The sequence below is a fragment of the Sciurus carolinensis genome (assembly GCF_902686445.1).
Source record: "Sciurus carolinensis chromosome 14 unlocalized genomic scaffold, mSciCar1.2 scaffold_114_arrow_ctg1, whole genome shotgun sequence".
In the NCBI taxonomy this organism is placed as follows: Eukaryota; Metazoa; Chordata; class Mammalia; order Rodentia; family Sciuridae; genus Sciurus; species Sciurus carolinensis.
Genome location: NW_025920106.1, coordinates 1,172,616 through 1,191,530, shown reverse-complemented (window position 1 = coordinate 1,191,530; position 18,915 = coordinate 1,172,616). Strand labels below are relative to the sequence as shown.

At 37.4% G+C, this 18,915-nt stretch overlaps 1 non-coding gene across 1 annotated transcript; it reads left to right on the top strand.

The window, feature by feature from the left end:
- The first annotated feature begins 5,228 nt into the window (after positions 1-5,228).
- LOC124973263 (U6 spliceosomal RNA) lies at positions 5,229-5,331 on the top strand. Its single transcript, XR_007106656.1, has one exon. It is a non-coding gene; the product is annotated as a U6 spliceosomal RNA (small nuclear RNA).
- Positions 5,332-18,915: the final 13,584 nt, after the last annotated feature.

Below are 18,915 nucleotides of genomic sequence, written 5' to 3'. Positions count from 1 at the left end.
AATCAGACCAGAGACGCTGCATCTTACAGAAGAAAAAGTAGTTCCAGATCTTCAACATGTTGGCTTAGGACCAGGCTTCCTTAACAGAAATTCCATAGCACAAGAAATAAAAGCAAGAATCAACAACTGGGATAGATTCAAACTAAAAAGCTTTCTCTCAGCAAAGGAAACTATCAGCAATGCAAAGAAAGAGCCTACAGAGTGGGAGAAAATATTTGCCAATCATACTTCAGATAGAGCACTAATCTCCAGAATCTATAAAGAACTCAAAAAACTCAACACCAAGACTACAAATAACCCAATCGACAAATGGTCTAAGGAAATGAACAGACACTTCACAGAAGACCTACAAACAATCACCAAACATATGGAAAAATGTTCAACATCTCTAGTAATAAGAGAAATACAAATCAAAACCACCCTAAGATTCCATCTCACCCCAATCAGAATGGCGATTATCAAGAATGCAAGCAACAACAGGTGTTGGCGAGGTTGTGGGGAAAAAGGTACACTCATACATTGCTCGTGGGGTTGCAAATTAGTGCAGCCACTCTGGAAAGCAGTATGGAGTTTCCTCAGAAAGCTTGGAATGGAAACACCATTTGACCCAGCTATCCCACTCCTTAGCCTATACCCAAAGGACTTACAATCAGCATACTACAGAGATACAGCCACATCAATGTTCATTGCTGCTCAATTCACCATAGCCAGATTGTGGAACCAACCTAGATGCCCTTCAGTTGATGAATGGATAAAAAAAACTGTGGCATATATATACACAAAGGAATATTACTCAGCCATAAAGAATGATAAAATTATGGCATTTGCAGGCAAATGGATGAAATTGGAGAATATCATGCTAAGTGAGATAAGCCAATCTCAAAAAAACAAAGGAAGAATGATCTCACTGATAAGTTGATGATGATACATAATGGGGCATGGGAGGAATTAGTTTTAGGGTTAGAGTGAGGGTTAGGGAGGGGGGAAAGAATGGGGGAAGGAAGGACTGTATAGAGGAAAAAGAGGGATGGGAGTGGTGGGGAGAAGGGTGAAAATAACAGAATGAATCAACCAACATCACCCTATGTAAATTCATGGTTACACAAATGGTATGCCTTTACTCTATGTACAAACAGAGAAACAACATGTATCCCATTTGTTTACAATAAAAAAATAAATAAAGATATTTGTCCATGTCAAAAAAAAAAAAAGAAGAAGCTTACAGAACACCAGGTGCAGAAAATTACAACAGATCCACACCAAGGCATATTATAATAAAAATACTTCACATACAAAATAAAGTTAGGGGATCCAAGATGGCAGACTAGAGGGAGGCTGCATTCCTTGTTGCTCCATAACTCTGGTTTCAAGCAGAAGATATCTGTTTCTTGCTAAGGCAGTTTTTTCTGCTTATCGATCCCCTGCTGTTTACCCCATTTGTCTGCTGTGATCACCTGCAGTCTGCCAGCATATCGACGCCTTTTTTGAGTAAAGATTGCTCACTGTCAGGCACCTATCATCCAACATTTGCCTGCCTCTCGCCTGTCCATCATCTGCCTTACACCTATCCATCACTCAACTCATGAGGTTCACCTCATGATTGTCCAACAACAGTCAGCAAACTGATCACTGACTGCCAGTGGAGCACCAGTTGCCTGCTGTTGCCTGGAAGTTCACTGTTACAGTACCTGCAAGTTTGATTACACGTGGCTTCTGCCATTTTGAGACAACAGCCAGGCCCTGTAGGAACCCTGGCCAAACTGACTGAGCCCCATATCCAGGACACCTCAGCCCGACCGATCACTCCCTTTCTCTGGGGCCCTCACATCAAGTGACTGCTCCCTGACACCAGGACCCTCAGAAAAACTGACTGTGCCCTATCACCGGTACCCGAGACCAACTGATTGCAACCAGGCTCCCGGATCCCACAACCACATAAAGAACCCCCGACCTCCAGGAACCCTGCCTGAACAAATGCATCCCACCTCAAGAATTTCATGTTGACCATGGCCACACCCTGAGCTGCAGCTCCCCATTTGCCAACACATTTGGAAGCCAGAGAGGCCATCTTTGATAATCCTGAAAGCCATAGCTCCAATCTTTAGGGGGGGTAAAACCAATCCTGAGACACCTGCTGGAGGCTTGAAGCTCATTGTCAGGTACCTCTCATGCATCAGGCTACTGAACACTGGGATATTTCATTACTATATGACTGTTATACTGTAGATTTTCTTTTTTCTCCTTATTGAAAAAATTTAAGATTTTATTTCTTTACTTTTTTTGCTCTCTTTTACTTTTATTTACCTGTACCCTCAGAGTTTCTTTCTCCCTTTTATGCATGCTAACATCCAATTTCTTTTGATTACACTCTCACCATTTCTATAAACTTGAACTGCTGTATATTCTTTTCTTCTCACATTAACAGCCACATTCTACACCCTCTGCATCCTCCTTGTCCTCCATTTGAAAGAGCAGATCTCTTTGTTTTACTGAACAAATTTGCAAATTTGCAAATCATTTGCAAATCTCTTTGTTTTACTGAAGATAATATTTGAACTCATTCTGTTTATTATGACAATTTTGTTACTGTCTTCATAGGGGCTATTTGGTCTAGGATTGCATAGTGCCTGAATTGGGGACTACTACTATTCATCTATCCTTAAAGAATGGGTTTTGGAAACCTATAGAGCCACTATAAGCCTATAGGGGAAAATCTGCAATACCTCAGATCTGCACTGCTAGAGGGGAAGGTATATGAACAACATGAAAAAACAAGGGAAGAAAATGATCCAAACAAATCTAGATTCAATATTAATAGAATCCAATGAAAGTATGGTAGAAGAAATGTCAGAAAAGGACCTCAGATTATACATGATTAAAATGATTTGTGAAGTAAAGGATGAGATAAGAGAGCAAATGCAGGCAATGAATGATAATACCAATAAGCTGAAAGAGCAAATGCAGGAAGCAAAACATCATTTCAACAAAGAGATAGAGATTCTCAAAAAAAAAAAAAAGAAATGGAAATCCTTGAAATGAAGGAAACAATAAACCAAATAAAAAAAACTCAATGGAAAGCATCACCAGAAGACTAGACCACTTGGAAGACAGAACCTCTGACAATGAAGACAAAATATTTAATCTTGAAAATAAAGTTGCTCAAACAGAGAAGATGGTAAGAAATCATGAACAGAATCTCCAAGAACTGTGGTACATCATGAAAAGACCAAATTTAAGAATTATTGGGATTGAGGAAGGCACAGAGATACAAACCAAAGGAATGAACAGCCTATTCAATGACATAATATCAGAAAATTTCCCAAACCTGAAGAACGAAATGAAAAATCAAATACAAGAGGCTTAAAGAACACCAAATGCACAAAATCAAAACAGATCCACACCAAGGCACATTAAAATAAAAATGCCTAACATTCAAAATAAAGATAGGATTGTGAAGGCCATGAGAGAAAAACATTATTTTATATATAGGGGGAGACCAATACGGATAGCAGCTGACTCCTCAACCCAGACTCTAAAAGCTAGAAGGGCCTGGAACACGTATTTCATGCTCTGAAAGAACATGGTTGCCAAAGAACAATCCTATACCCAGCAAAACTAACCTTCAGATTTGAAGATGAAATAAAATCCTTCCATGATAAACAAAAGTTAAAAGAATTTATGAATAGAAAGCCTGCACTACACAATGTCCTCAACAAAATATACCATGAGGAGGAAATGAAAAACAACAATGTAGATCCGCAAAGGGAGGAACTGTCTTAGAGAGAAACCACTCAAAGGAGAAACCAAGCCAACTTAAAAACCAAAAATAAGTCAAATAACTGGGAATAGAAATTATATCTCAATAATAAACCTGAATGTTAATTGCCTAAACTCATCAATCAAAAGACAAAGACTGGCAGAATGGATTAAAAAGGTAGACTCAACAATATGCTGCCTTCAAGAGATTCATCTCATAGAAAAAGACATCCACAGACTAAAGGTGAAAGGATTGGAAAAAACCTACCATGCACATGGACTCAGTAATAAAGTGGGGGTTTCCATCCTTAGATAAAGTGGACTTCAAGCTAAAGATAATCAGAAGGGAAAAAGAAGGACATTTCATACTGCTGAAGGGAACCATAAATCAGGAAGACATAATGAAAGTAATTATTTATGCCCCCAAAAATGGTGCATCCCTGTACATCAAAAAAATTCTTCTCAATTTCAGAAATCACATAGACCACAACACAATAATTCTGGTTGACTTTAATGCACCGCTGTCACCACTAGATAGATCTTCCGAACAAAAACCAACCAAAGAAACCATAGGACTCAATAACACAATCAATAGCCTAGACTTAATAGACACATAAAGAATATTCCATCCATCAATGAGCAGATTCACTTTCTTCTCAGCAGCACATGGAATCTTCTCGAAAATAGACCATATGTTATGACACAAAGCAGCCCTTAGGAATTGCAAAAATATAGAGATACTGCCTTGTGTTCTATCAGATCATAATGGACTGAGAATAGAAATCAATGACAAAATAGAAAACAGAAATTACTTCAACACCTGGAGACTAAATAATATGCTATTGAATAAAACATGGATAGCAAAATCATAAGGGAGGAGATTCAAAAAATTCTTAGAGGTCAATGAGAATGACGACACAACATATTAAAGTCTCTGGGACACCATGAAAGTGGTACTAAGAGGAAAATTCTTTGCATTGAGCACATTCCACAAAAGATTGAAAAGTCAACAACTAAATAACCTAACATTACAGCTCAAAGCCCTAGAAAAAGAAGAACAGAATAACAGAAAAAGTAGAAGAAGACAGGAAATAATTCAAATCAGAGCTGAAATTAATTAAATTGAAAAAAAGAAACAATTAAAAAATTGACAATAAAAATGTTGGTTCTTTGAAAAAGTAAACAAAATAGACAAACCCTTACCATACTAACAAAGAGGAGACAGAAAACTCAAATTAATAAAAAACCTTATGAGAAAGGAAATATCACAACAGACACAACTGAGATACAGAACATAATGGGAAGCAATTTTGAAAATCTGTATTCCAACAAAATGGAAACGACCGAAGATATTGAAAAATTTCTACCGACATATGCTCCTCCCAAACTGAACCAGGAGGACATACACAATTTAAACAGATCAATATCAAGCAATGAAATAGAAGAAGCCATTAAATATCTACCATCTGTACTTGCTTCAGCAGCATGTATACTAAGATTGGAACGATACAGAGAAGGTTAGCATGGCCCCTGCACGAGGATGACATGCAAATTTGTGAAGCGTTCCATATTTTTTGGTTCAACATCCGGAAATCAATAAAAGTCATTCACCATATCAACAGACTTAAAGTTAAGAATCACGTGATTATTTCAATAGATGTAGAAAAAGTATTCAATAAAATACAGCATCCCTTCATGCTCAAAACACTAGAAAAATCTGGGGTTCTGGGAACATTCCTTAACATTGTAAAGGCCATCTATGCTAAGCCCATAGCCAATATAAATATATATGGTGAAAAACTGAAAGCATTCCACCTAAAACCTGGAACAAGGCAGGGATGCCCTCTTTCATAACTTCTATTCAACATTGTTCTTGAAACTCTAGCAAGAGCAATTAGAAAACCAAAGAAATTAAAGAGATACGAATTGGAAAAGAAGAACTCAAACTATGCCTGTTCGCTGAAGACATGTTTATATATTTGTAGGAACCTGGAAATTCCACCAGAAAACTTTGAGAACTCATAAGTGAATTCAGTAAAGTAGCAGGTTACAAGATCAATGCTCATTAATCCAATGCATTTTTATATATAAGTGATGAATCTTCATAAAGAGAAGTTAGGAAAACTACCCCATTCACAATAGCCTTGAAAAAAATAAAATTCTTGGGAATCAGTCTCACAAAAGAGGTGAAAGATCTCTACAATGAGAACTACATGAAACTAAAGAAAGAAATTAAAGAAAACCTTAGAAGATGGAAAGATCTCCCATGTTCCTGGATAGGCAGACCTAATATTGTCAAAATGACCATAATACCAAAAGTGCTCTAGAGATTCAATGCAATTCCAATTAAAACCTCAATATTGTACCTTACAGAAATAGAGCAAGCAATTGTGAAATTCATCTGGAGAATAAAAAACCCAGAATAGCTAAATCAATCATCAGTAGAAAGAGCAAAGCAGGGGATATCGCAATAGCAGAACTTCAACTGTACTACAGAGCAATAGTAACAAAAATGGCATGGTATTGGTACCAAAATAGACAGGTAGATCAATGGTACAGAATAGAGGACATGGACACAAACCCAAATAAATACAATTTTCTTATACTAGACAAAGAGGCCAAAAATATGCAATGGAGAAAAGATAGCCTCTTCAACATATGATGCTGGGAAAACTGAAAAACCATAAGCAACAGAATGAAACTAAACCCCTATCTCTCACCCCGCACAAAACTCAACTCAAAATGGATCAAGGACCTCGGAATCAGACCAGAGACCCTGCATCTTACGGAAGAAAAAGTAGGTCCAAATCTTCAATTTGTTGGCTTAGGATCAGACTTCCTTAACAGGACTCCGATAGCACAAGAAATAAAATCAAGAATCAAAAATTGGGATAGATTCAAACTAAAAAGCTTTCTCTCAGCAAAGGAAACTATCAGTAATGTGAAGAGAGAGCCTACAGAGTGGGAGAATATCTTTGCCACTCATACTTCAGATAGAGCGTGAATTTCCAGAATATATAAAGAAATCAAAAAACTCTACACCAAGAATACAAATAATCCAATCAAAAATGGACTAAGGAAATTAACAGAAACATCTCAGAAGAAGATGTACAAGCAATCAACAGATATATTAAAAAATGTTCAACATCTCTAGTAATAAGAGAAATGCAAATCAAAACTACCCTAAGATTTCATCTTACCCCAATTAGAATGGCGATTATCAAGAACACAAGCATCAATAGATGTTGATGAGGATGTGGAGAAAAAGTACATTCGTACATTGCTGGTGGGGTTGCAAATTGGTGCAGTCACTGTGAAAAGCACTATGGAGATTCCTCAGAAAGCTTGGAATGGAACCACCATTTGACCCAGTTATCCCACTCCTTGGCCTATACCCAAAGGACTTAAAATCAGCATACTACAGAGATACAGCCACATCAATGTTCATTGCTGCTCAATTTACCATAGCCAGAGTGTGCAACCAACCTAGTTGTCATTCATTGATTAATGGATAAAGAAACTGTGGCATATATATACAATGGAATATTATTCTTCCATAATGAATGATAAAATTATGGCATTTGCAGGTAAATCGATGAAATTAGAGAATATAATGCTAAGTGAGATAAGCCAATCTCAAAAAACTAAAGGTCAAATGATCTCGCTGATAAGTGGAAGAGGACATATAATGGGGGGTGGGAATTCAGTAAAGTAGCAGATTACAATATCAATGCTCATTAATCCAATGAGCATTGGATTAATTGAAACAATGGATGTTAGCGTTAGGGTTAGGGTTAGTTTTAGGGTTAGGGATAAGGAGGGTCATAAGAATGGAGGAAGGAAAAACTGTATAGAGGGAAAAGAGGGGAGGGAGGGGTGGGGGGAAGTGAAAAAATAACAGAATGATTCAAATATTACCTTATGTAAATTTATGATTACATAAATGGTATGTCTTGACTCCATGTACAAATAAAGAAACAACATGTATCCCATTTGTTTACAATTAAAAAAATAAATTAAAAAAATATTTACCATTCAAGAAAATCCCAGATAAGATGGATTCTCAGCTGAGTAGTACAAGACCTTTAAAGAAGAACTCATTCCAATATGTCTCAAAGAATTCCAGGATATAGAAAAGGAGGGTAACCTACCAAACTCATTTTATGACGCTAATAACACCCTCATACCCAAATCAGGAAAAGACACATCAAGGAAAGAAAATTTTAGACCGATATCCTTGATGAATATAGATGCAAAGATCCTTAACAAAATACTGGCAAACCATATAAAAACATATTAAGAAAATTGTGCACTATGATCAAGTGGGGTTCATCCCTGGAATGCCAGGATGGATTAACATCTGTAAATCAATAAATGTAATCCTTCATGTCAATAGACTTAAGGATAAGAATCATATGGCTATTTCAATTGATGCAGAAAAAGCGTTTGACAAAATACGACACCCCTTCATGCTCAAAACACTAGAAAAATTAGGTATAGTAGGAACATACCTAAACATTGTAAAGGCTATTTATGCTAAGCCCATGGTCAACATCATTCTTAATGGGAAAAACTGAAACCATTCCCTTTAAAAATGGGAACAAGACAGGGATGTCCTCTTTCACCATTTCTCTTCAACAATGTCCTTGAAACTCTAGCCAGAGTAATTAGGCATACCAAAGAAATTAAAGGAATACAAATAGGAAAAGAGGAACTTCAGCTGTCACTATTTGCTGATGACATGATTATATATTTATAGGATCCAAAAAACTTCTCCAGGAAACTTCTAGACCTCATCAATGAATTCAGCAAAATAGCAGGCTATAAAATCAACACGCATAAATCTAAAGCATTTTTATATGCAAGTGATGAAACAGTTGAAAGGGAAATGAGGAAAACAACTCCATTTAAAATAGCCTCGAAAAGAAAAAAAATACTTGGGAATCGGTCTAACCAAAGAGGTAAAAGATCTCTACAATAAAAACTACAAAGCATTGAGAAAGAAATTGAGGAAGACCTTAGAAGATGGAAATATCTCCCATGTTCTTGGATAGGCAGAATTAATATTGTCAAATTGGCCATACTACCAAAAGTGCTATACAGATTCAATGCAATTCCAATTAAAATCCCAATGATGTACCTTACAGGAATAGAGCAAACAATCATGAAATTCATATGGAAGAATAAGAAACCCAGAATAGCTAAAGCAATCCTTAGCAGGAAGAATGAAACAGGGGTTATTGCAATACCAGAACAATACTTCAAAGCAGTAGTAACAAAAATGGCATTTTATTGGCACCAAAATAGACAGGTAATCAATGGTACAGAATAGAGGACATAGACACAAACCCAAATAAATACAATTTTCTAATACTAGTCAAAGTTGCCAAAAATATGCAATGGAGAAAAGATAGCCTCTTCAACAAATGGTGCTGGGAAAACTGGAAATCCATGTGCAACAGAATGAAACTAAACCCCTCTCTCTCACCCTGCACAAAACTCAACTCACAATGGATCAAGGACCTTGAAATCAGACCAGAGACCCTGCATCTTACAGAAGAAAAAGTAATTCCAAATCTTCAATTTGTTGGCTTAGGATCAGATTTCCTTAACAGGACTCCCATAGCACAAGAAATAAAATCAAGAATCAATAACTGAGATTGATTCAAACTAGATAGCTTTCTCTCAGCAAAGGAAACTATTAGCAATGTGAAGAGAGAGCCTATAGAGTGTGAGAATATCTTTGCTACTCATACTTCAGTTAGAGCACTAATTTCCAGAATATATAAAGAACTCAGAAAACTCTACACTAAGAATACAAATAACCCAATCAACAAATGGGCTAGGATATGAACAGAAGTTTCACAGAAGATCTACAAGCAATCAACAAACATATGAATAAATGTTCACCATCTTTAGTAATAAGAGAAATGCAAATCAAAACGACATGAAGTTTCCATCTCACCCCAATTAGAATGGTGATTGTCAAGAATAAAGCAACGATAGGTGTTGCAGAGGATGTAGGGAAAATGGTACACTCATACATTGCTGGTGAGGTTGCAAATTATTGCAGTCAATCTGGAAAGCAATGTGGAGATTTCTTAGAAAACTTGGAATGGACCCACCATTTGACCCAGCTCTCCCACACCTCGGCCTATACCCAAAGCATTTAAAATCAGCATACTACAGAGATACAGACACATCAATGTTCATAGCTGCTCAATGCACAATAGCCAGACTGTGGAACCAACCTCAATGTTCTTCAATTGATGAGTGTATAAAAAAACTGTGGTATATATATATGCAATGGAATATTATTCAGCTATAAAAAATAATAAAATCATGGCATTTGCAGGCAAATGGATGAAATTGGAGAATATCATGCTAAGTGAGATAAGCCACCCTCAAAAATTCAAAGGTCGAATGATCTCACTGATAAGTGGATGATGACACATAATGGGGAGTGGGAAGTGGGCAAGAATGGAGGAAGGGGGGACAGTATAGAGAAAAAAGAGGGGTGGGCAGGTGGGAGGGAAGGAAAAAATAACAGAATGATTCAAACATCATTAAGCTATGTAAATGTATGATTACACAAATGTTATGCTGTTAGTGATACCGCCGTTTACTGGTGACGAGTTCTGCTTCTTCTAATGTTGAAGATTAAGCACTAGAGAAGCACGCCAAGGCAAGCATATTAAGCAGGTTTATTTAAAGGGAATAATACAGATTTCTCCTGGCAGGGAGATGGGGGCCATGGCTGATGTTCTAAAAGTCCCCCGAAGTGAGTGCACCCTACATCTTTTATAGGTTAAAGTCTCTTTTGTTCTCCAGTTTTCTCCCCCCTTATCTCTCTCCCTTTCCTGCCTACAAACTAGGCCTGGTTTTGCATTAAGTGAGAAACCATGGGCAGGGGGAGGGCCAAGGTGATTCAGCCAGGCAAGGGCCCAGGGGGCATTAATTAGCAGCTCCATGCTTGCAGTCCTTGATAAAGGCAGGTGAATTTGGTAATCAATGGGCTCCGGAGATCCTTGATATTCCATTCTTCCAGGGGCAGTCTCCAACTTCCAAAGGCAGATGGCTTCATAGCTTCATTTCCTCGAATTGACCCGATATTCTATTTCTACACTAACTACCTGTCCTTAATTCTGGCTTCATTCCCCCCTTTAGCTATAGGAACTCCTAACTGCTTTAAGGAAAAGGGGGCGTCGGTCGTTCTGGCTGCTTCGAAGCTGAAAGGGGGCAGTGAGGGGCAAGCAGTTTGGAGTTCCTTTTTTAAAAATCGGGTCAATCGAGGGGTCCAAGGTAGAAGTCTGGTTGGGAATAGCAGGTTGTAAAGTCATCTGGGGGTGGGTGCTTCTATGATAGAAGAACAAAAAGACATGAGTACCGAAATGAGATTGGTACAAAGTAAATGTTGCAGCATCTGGAACATGCCACCGAGTATCATGAAAATGACAGAAGTCAATCTTTCACCAGGCGGGTGGAAGAATTGAGAAATTGTTCCCATAACTAGGCCTAGCAAAGGCTGGAGAGGACAAGGCCTTCATTTGGGAACTTTAACATTGTCCAGGTTATCAGCAATGTAAACACAACATTTAACTCTTAATGTCATAGATGTCCCAAGAAAATATAGTTAAGCTACTTAATGTCATTTGATTCTTGTAAAATATTTCTTTATTGGTATAACCTGTGTTTAGTAGAGAGCTCTATACTTCCGTTACGTAGGGCTAGATAATCATATGAGCAAACATAGATTAAGTCTACCTGTGTAGCTTAGGAAGGTCTGCAGGCCTTAAACTGACTAAAAACTTCTGGCAGTTTCTCTTGATAGTTTTCAGGCACATTTGCTGAAGGATCTTTCTTTCATTTGTAGCTTCCAGTCTTTAGTCTAGTGGGCTAATACAAGTGTACATCTTAAGTTACATTTAACTATTATTTCTTTTAAATGCCCAAGAATGGTTATATTTTGGTTTTAACTGTTTTGCTGGGTGTCTAAGATCAAGCTGGTCAAATTGACCTGGTTCCTGTCTTGTTAAAGAGTCAGCTGATTTCCCACAGGGGCCACTCATAGAGAACTTAAGAGCAGCTTCTTAGCTCCTCCAGTACCATTGGTTAGGCAGGGTCTCCTTGATGAGGTGACTTCCTTTGGAAGCATTAAGGGATGTCTCCCTTTTTCCATGACCCTCCTCTGCAGCAGATACACTGAGTGATTTTTCATCCTCTAGTCTCAACAATCTCCTTGATCAGGAGGTTGTGTAACCCAGAGTTGCAGCACTCCTTAGAGAAGTCCTCTTATTCCCTGGGTTCAGGCTGACTGAGGGCAAAAGATCCAAATACTGGTCTATCTTGCCTTCTGTATTTAATTCCAATCTCTAAGTTTGATCTTAATCATCCAGCAAGCCAGTTGCACCAGTCATAAAGTAAGAGTAGTGGGCTTTAAATTCAATGTCCATAACTTTACAGTTATTTACCCTTTTATCTAACTGGAGTCTGCATTAGTACTGGAAGTTACTACTATCTGTTCTGGTATCTGTTACCACTATCTGTTAGGTGATGGCTTATTATCACAAGTTACCTAGGTTGCGTGTTCTTGAAGCAGCTACTTCTGCAAAACATTAACAGGTAACAGTTTTACAAAATGAAATTAGCAAGAGTAAAAATATATTCTGCTTTTATAATAGCTATCTTGAATTTTGACGGAGAACCACATTATATTCCGTATTTGAGATCATAGTAATTTTACAACAAAAAAACAATCTTTTGATTATAACTTTAAATAAGCTGAATTCTGACTTATTTTGGAGTCACTCTAACATGCAGTAAGGTGGGAGGCAGAGCCTTATCTCAGGTAAGGCGTGGCTCTTTACAGATCTTAAGTGTTCTTATTCTGATGTTGATTTTTGCTTCTTCCTTAAATATCATTAAGTAGTTTACATATACTGTTTCCTGAGTCTATATAAACTTTATAATTAACACAATTTAACATTGTATCTAAAACATGAATCAAAGAAAGGCTGAGAGAGCTTTTAACTTTCCTTTTGTGTGTCAAAGTGGCAAAATATTTTCATGTTTCACAAAATTAACCTTTAAACAAGTCAGGCTCTAATGTTTAGAAATACATCTACATTTGAAATTCTTTATCTCAGTGTAAAAAGTAACAAATTTTACATATACCCTATTGATAACAGGTCCTATAATAGAACATTAAATGATAGAAATAAATCCCCAATAAAATTTACTCTTTATAAGTTTAAAATTACCATTTCAGACAAGTTTATCTGGAGAATAGCAGCTTGATAAATTCCCTGCTTTAAAAACTTGTATACCCGGAAAATATGAACACATTTAATATACAACTAGTAACCATTTCACAATTACCTTGACACTTTTATCTTACCAAATTTAGTTTTTAAAGAAAAATGTAGACTCTGTAACATAGTACAATACTCTAACAGTTGTTTAACCATAATTGTATACACCAAAATTTTTAAGACTAATTGTTCAGAACATTAGTATTTCACCTTAGGAAAAACCTTAAATAGCTTTAGCTGTTTCACATACATACAACCAACTTAGTTACATGCAAACTTGTTGAAACTTGCCCTTTACTTACACAGACTTTCTTAGCACTTACTTAGACCCTCATGTATTTCATCACACAAGCATTTTCTTACACAGAAACATTTCCTTTTCCCTTTTACTAAATATATTTCCATACCCAGAACCTTTTATTTTCTCTTTCCTATCTGTTGACCCCTTTTTGTTCACATTCTGAAACAACTCTTATGAAATTTCTGAATTTAGATAAATTGCTCTATTTTAATAGGATTAAATATTTTGTTGTTTATAGTACTCTAATTGAAACACAGTTGAAACTTTTGGGACCCTTTGTATATAGAATTGCACTTGTTAGGACATAACTCTTAGTAACCTTGTTTTTAGGTTAGTGATGACACAAAGCAAGTTTAAACCCTTTTATTTACCAACCTATAAAAACACCAGTAATGTTTAAGTATGATACCCCATGGAATTTAAGGAGTTAAGAGTACTTGATGTTATTTAACAATTAGCATTTTAACTTTGTAAATTAATCAGATGTCTCTACAAACACATTTGAGTAATCCCATACATGTTAACTCTAATTCACTTGGTCTGTAAAAACCAAGAAATCAGACAAGTGTCCTGAACAGTATTTGCTGTCTCTTTCCTGTTGAAGAAAAGTTCTAGAAACAATTGATATTAGACATTTTATTAACATCAATATTTTATTAGATTGACCACCTACAGACTTGTGAATTATTTTCAAAGACATTTTACTTTCATTAGTTTACCCAATTTGAATTGAACCTTTAAATCACGTGAATTAAAAGTATTTGGATCCATTTTTAAATTTTAATTTTAGGAGCGCTCAGTTTTGATACAGACAAAACATGACACCAGACAGCACGACATACAAATAACACAAAATCAAAGGCCTTGTAACTTTATAGGTGAATCTCCATTGCAATGTAACAGATGTTCAAAAACTCTAGTTGAATAAAAAATAGAACTGATCAAAAAAATCATGAGCTCAAAAAAATATAGAATTAAAAAAAACAAGAGTCCTGGAAAAATGATACGGCCGTTAATTACTTCAGTAAAGCACCATAAAATTCACTTTTGCTGGAGTTTAGGTAAGGCTCTTTTTTACCTTTTTTTTCCTTGGGTTTGAGACCGGTCTCCTACTGAGCCTTTAGGCTTCTTATTTACATTTCAATGTAAGCCTTGGCTGAGATCTGGAAGGATCTAACAGGTTTTAATAGAAACCTTGTGCCTAAGGCACTTTAGCCATCTCATCAGGACAGGTTGGATGTCAAAGAAAATTATGAGACCTTATTTTCCATTACTTTTGAGAATGAAGCTACTTTGCTAAGTTTCTCACTGAGATATGCCATTGGTTATTGAGTTGCCTATGGCTGCCTATCCAGGATTTATTTTCCCCTTTGTGACAAACAGGTTAAATCTTGCTTCATAGGTAAGCTGAGGACAGGAGCTTGAAGGAAGGCCCCTTCTTGATATTCCTGGGACAGAATATTGTCCTATGGTGGCTATTTCCTGTAGTATTGAACCTGTTGATGATGTAATTAAGCTTTATTTTTTGAGATCTTTTAATTCCTATTAGCTAAGAAGTTTTAGGAGTTCGGCAATGGCCTTTTGATATTCCTTCTGGGTGGAGGCACATAAAAGATGTACTTTACTTACTGGAGAACAATCACAGAATGTTTTATCTCTGAATTTTGTTAAGTCCTTAGCTAAGGTTTGTCCGGAACAGGGGAGGACCATTTAAATTCTGAGGCAATACTGTCTAGGTTAGTTGAGATACAGTATCTGGTTCCTCAAAGGCAAACAGAAATTGCCATTCAGAGTCTAGCATAAACAGGAAAAGCCATCTTTTAAATCTAACTTAGTATACAAAGCAGCAGTTGGAATCCAAGATAAAAGTGTATGGATTAAGAACTACAGGATGGGGGAAATTACTGCTTCATTATTCTAAGGTCTTGGACTAGGCAGTTTGCTTTTTAACTCCTAAATGGGCAAATTGCATGGGCTATTGCAAGGCATTAAAAGTTTCTATCAGTTTGAATGATCTTTAATAAGTCCTTTTTCTTGCCTATATGTTCCCTTTTCTTTCCTTTGATGTCTATTAAAAATGGAAGATGCAAGCTGGAGAAGATCATCTGAGGATTGATCAGGGCCACGTGCCAATTTTGAAATTTCCTCTAAATATTTGGGGCTGACTAAATGATAAATTTATACTTTAAAAGTAGGTGGCCCTTTATGGATTCAGGATTCAGAGTGGTGTGTTTTCTTATTGCTTTCCTAAGTCTCTCCATGAAAATAGCAGGACTTTCCTGAAGGCTGCATAATAGTTTTTTTAGGCATCCTACTCATTATTTGAATCCCAGTTAGGATGGTTTCTGGGAAGTGCCTGTGCTCTAGATGGTTAATAGCATAATTTTCCAGGTGAAGTCAAATACCTGGCATAAGTTTTGAAACATCTCAATATTTATTAGGATCCTCCAAAAGCCTCCTTAAATTTTTGTCTATCTTAAGTTGGGAGGGTTCCCTCAATTTTCCTTCCTTAGTGGGCGATTCCTCAAGACTTTCTCCTCTCATGGTAGAGATTATTGCTGTCAAGCATGGTAACATATGAAAGGCACTTTTCTTGATCATTTGCAATTTAGCAGTATGCAGGCTAGTGGTGAACCTGGCAATACTGTTGAGAGAGAAGCTCCCTTCTGAGTTAGAAGTATTAGGGATGTCTCCCTAACTGAGCTTCCTTACGGTCCAGAAAAACCCGTCTCTCACTACCTGGCTTTGCCAAAGTTATTTCTGGCCTTCTTCAGCAAAGTGCGAGGGTCCTAGTTTGCCCTGTGCTAGAGACCCTGGGAGGATTCAGACTTAAGGGCATTACTGCTTTCCTCCCTGCCACTATAAACTCCTAATTATGAAAAACGATGACAAAAGTAAAAAGTGTACCTTTTTCCTATCTTCTTGCCCTGTAAACTAAAGGAATCTCCGGAGGTTGAGGGGACATCTATTGGTTGTTAGGCGTATAACACCCTTTGCTTGGAGGGTCTCACGGGAGGGGTTTTTAAATGCCTCCCTCTTGCAGCTTAAAGAGAACACAGTGAGCACATTTAAGCATGGGAACAGTAATGGGGAGACTCTAGTGTCTAGACTAGTGAAGGCTAACTATGCGAACAAAGGGAACCTGGGCATTTTCATACTAATCATCCCAGGCCTTAATCCTACAGCTTAAATTCCTAATGTCTGACCGGCAAGGGAAGGGGAGCATACAGGAGGGAGTGGATGTGTGGGAGTGTTGTGCACTGTACAGCCCATACGGAGGCAAGGATGATTGGTGCTTTCCCTCAGTGCCATTGTCTACTGATCACCCTGGATACCCCTCAGGGCTGTCGGGAGGGGGAGTCTGGAGAAGGAACCTTTGGGGTCCACCCGAGAGTAGCCCGGGCCGAGAACCCTGCAGTTGCTCCAACCCTTCCTCCACCTCCACGCATCCTGGGCAGATCAGGACTAGGGACACTGTGTACTGGTGGCAATTGTGCTCCGGGCCTGGACAGAAAAGTAGGAAACGGCTTCAGCACAGTCCAACATGCCTACAGAGCAGGTGATTGGAAACTTGCCTGGGCCGGGAAACCTCTCACCCGAGTCTTAAGAATGGCGGCTGCACTAACTGCATTTAAGTAGCCGACGGGTGCCCATTTTGCCCTCCAAAAATAAAGAGACAGAAAGAAAGATGCACCTCAAACAGATGTGGGGTGTGTGGAGAGAGAAGCTTACTTACCTTGGCGTAAATCTTGGTGGGACCTCCAAATCTGATACCGCCGTTTACCGGTGACGAGTTCTGCTTCTTCTAATGTTGAAGATTAAGCACTAGAGAAGCACGCCAAGGCAAGCATATTAAGCAGGTTTATTTAAAGGGAATAATACAGACTTCTCCTGGCAGGGAGATGGGGGCCATGGCTGATGTTCTAAAAGTCCCCCGAAGTGAGCGCACCCTACATCTTTAATAGGTTAAAGTCTCTTTTGTTCTCCAGTTTTCTCCCCCCTTATCTCTCTCCCTTTCCTGCCTACAAACTAGGCCTGGTTTTGCATTAAGTGAGAAACCATGGGCAGGGGGAGGGCCAAGGTGATTCAGCCAGGCAAGGGCCCAGGGGGCATTAATTAGCAGCTCCATGCTTGCAGTCCTTGATAAAGGCAGGTAAATTTGGTAATCAATGGGCTCCGGAGATCCTTGATATTCCATTCTTCCAGGGGCAGTCTCCAACTTCCAAAGGCAGATGGCTTCATGGCTTCATTTCCTCGAATTGACCCGATTTTCTATTTCTACACTAACTACCTGTCCTTAATTCTGGCTTCATTAGTCCATGTATAAATAGAAACAATATGTATCCCATTTGTTTACAAAAAAAATAAATTTAAAAAAATGAAGTTAGGATTTTAAGGTTTGTGAGAGAAAATCATCAGATTACATATAAGGGGAAACCAACACAGATATCAGCAGATTTCTCAACCCAGACCCAATAAGCAAGAAGGGTCTATAACAATATATTTCAAGTTCTTAAGGAACATGAATGCCAGTCAAGAATCTTATACCCAGCAAAAGTAACCTTCAGATTTGATGATGAAGTAAAATCTTTCCATGATAAACAAAAGATAAAAGAACATACATATAGAAAGCCTGGAAATAGAGATCATTCTCAGCAAATTATTTCATGAGGGGGATGTGAAAAACAATAATGCAAGTCCACAAATGGAGAAACAACCCTAAAGGAATAGTCAATTAAAGTAGAAACCAATTCAAGTTAAAAACTAAAATTAAGCAAAAATGACCAGGAATACAAATCATATCAAGAGAGTAACTCTGAGTGTTAATGGCCTAAACTCATTAATCAAAAGACACTGGCAGGTTGAATTAAAAAGAATGACCCAACAATTTGTGGTTTTCAAGACACTTGTCTCGTAGAGAAAGACATTCACAAACTAAAGATGAAGGGAATCAGAAAAACAAACCATGAGCAGGGACTCAGTAAAAAGCACATGTCTCCATCCTTATCTCAGAAAATGTGTACTTCAAATCTATGTCAGAAGGGATAATAAAGGACATTTCATACTGCTAAGGGGAACAATAAAGCAGCAAGACATAACAATTTTAAATATTTATGCCTCAAACAATGATACATTCATGTACAACAAACAAACCCTTCTCAATTTGAAGAATCAAATAGACCACTATCTAATAATACTGGGTGACTTTAACACACCACTCTCACAAATGGATAGAAACTCTGAACAAAAAATTACAAAGAAACTATAGTATTAAATAATACAATTAATGATACATACTTAATGGGCAGGTATAGAGTATTTCATTCATCATGGAGCAAGTACACTTTCTTCTAGGCAGCTCATGGATTCTTCTGCAAAATAGACCATAAGCTATACCACAAAGTAGCCTTTAGTAAATACAAAAAAAAAAATAGAGATACTATCTTGTGTTCCATCAGATCATAATGGAATGCAATTAGAAATCAATGATAAAATAAAAAGCAAAAAATTCTACAATTGGAGGCTAAACAATAGGCTATTGAATGA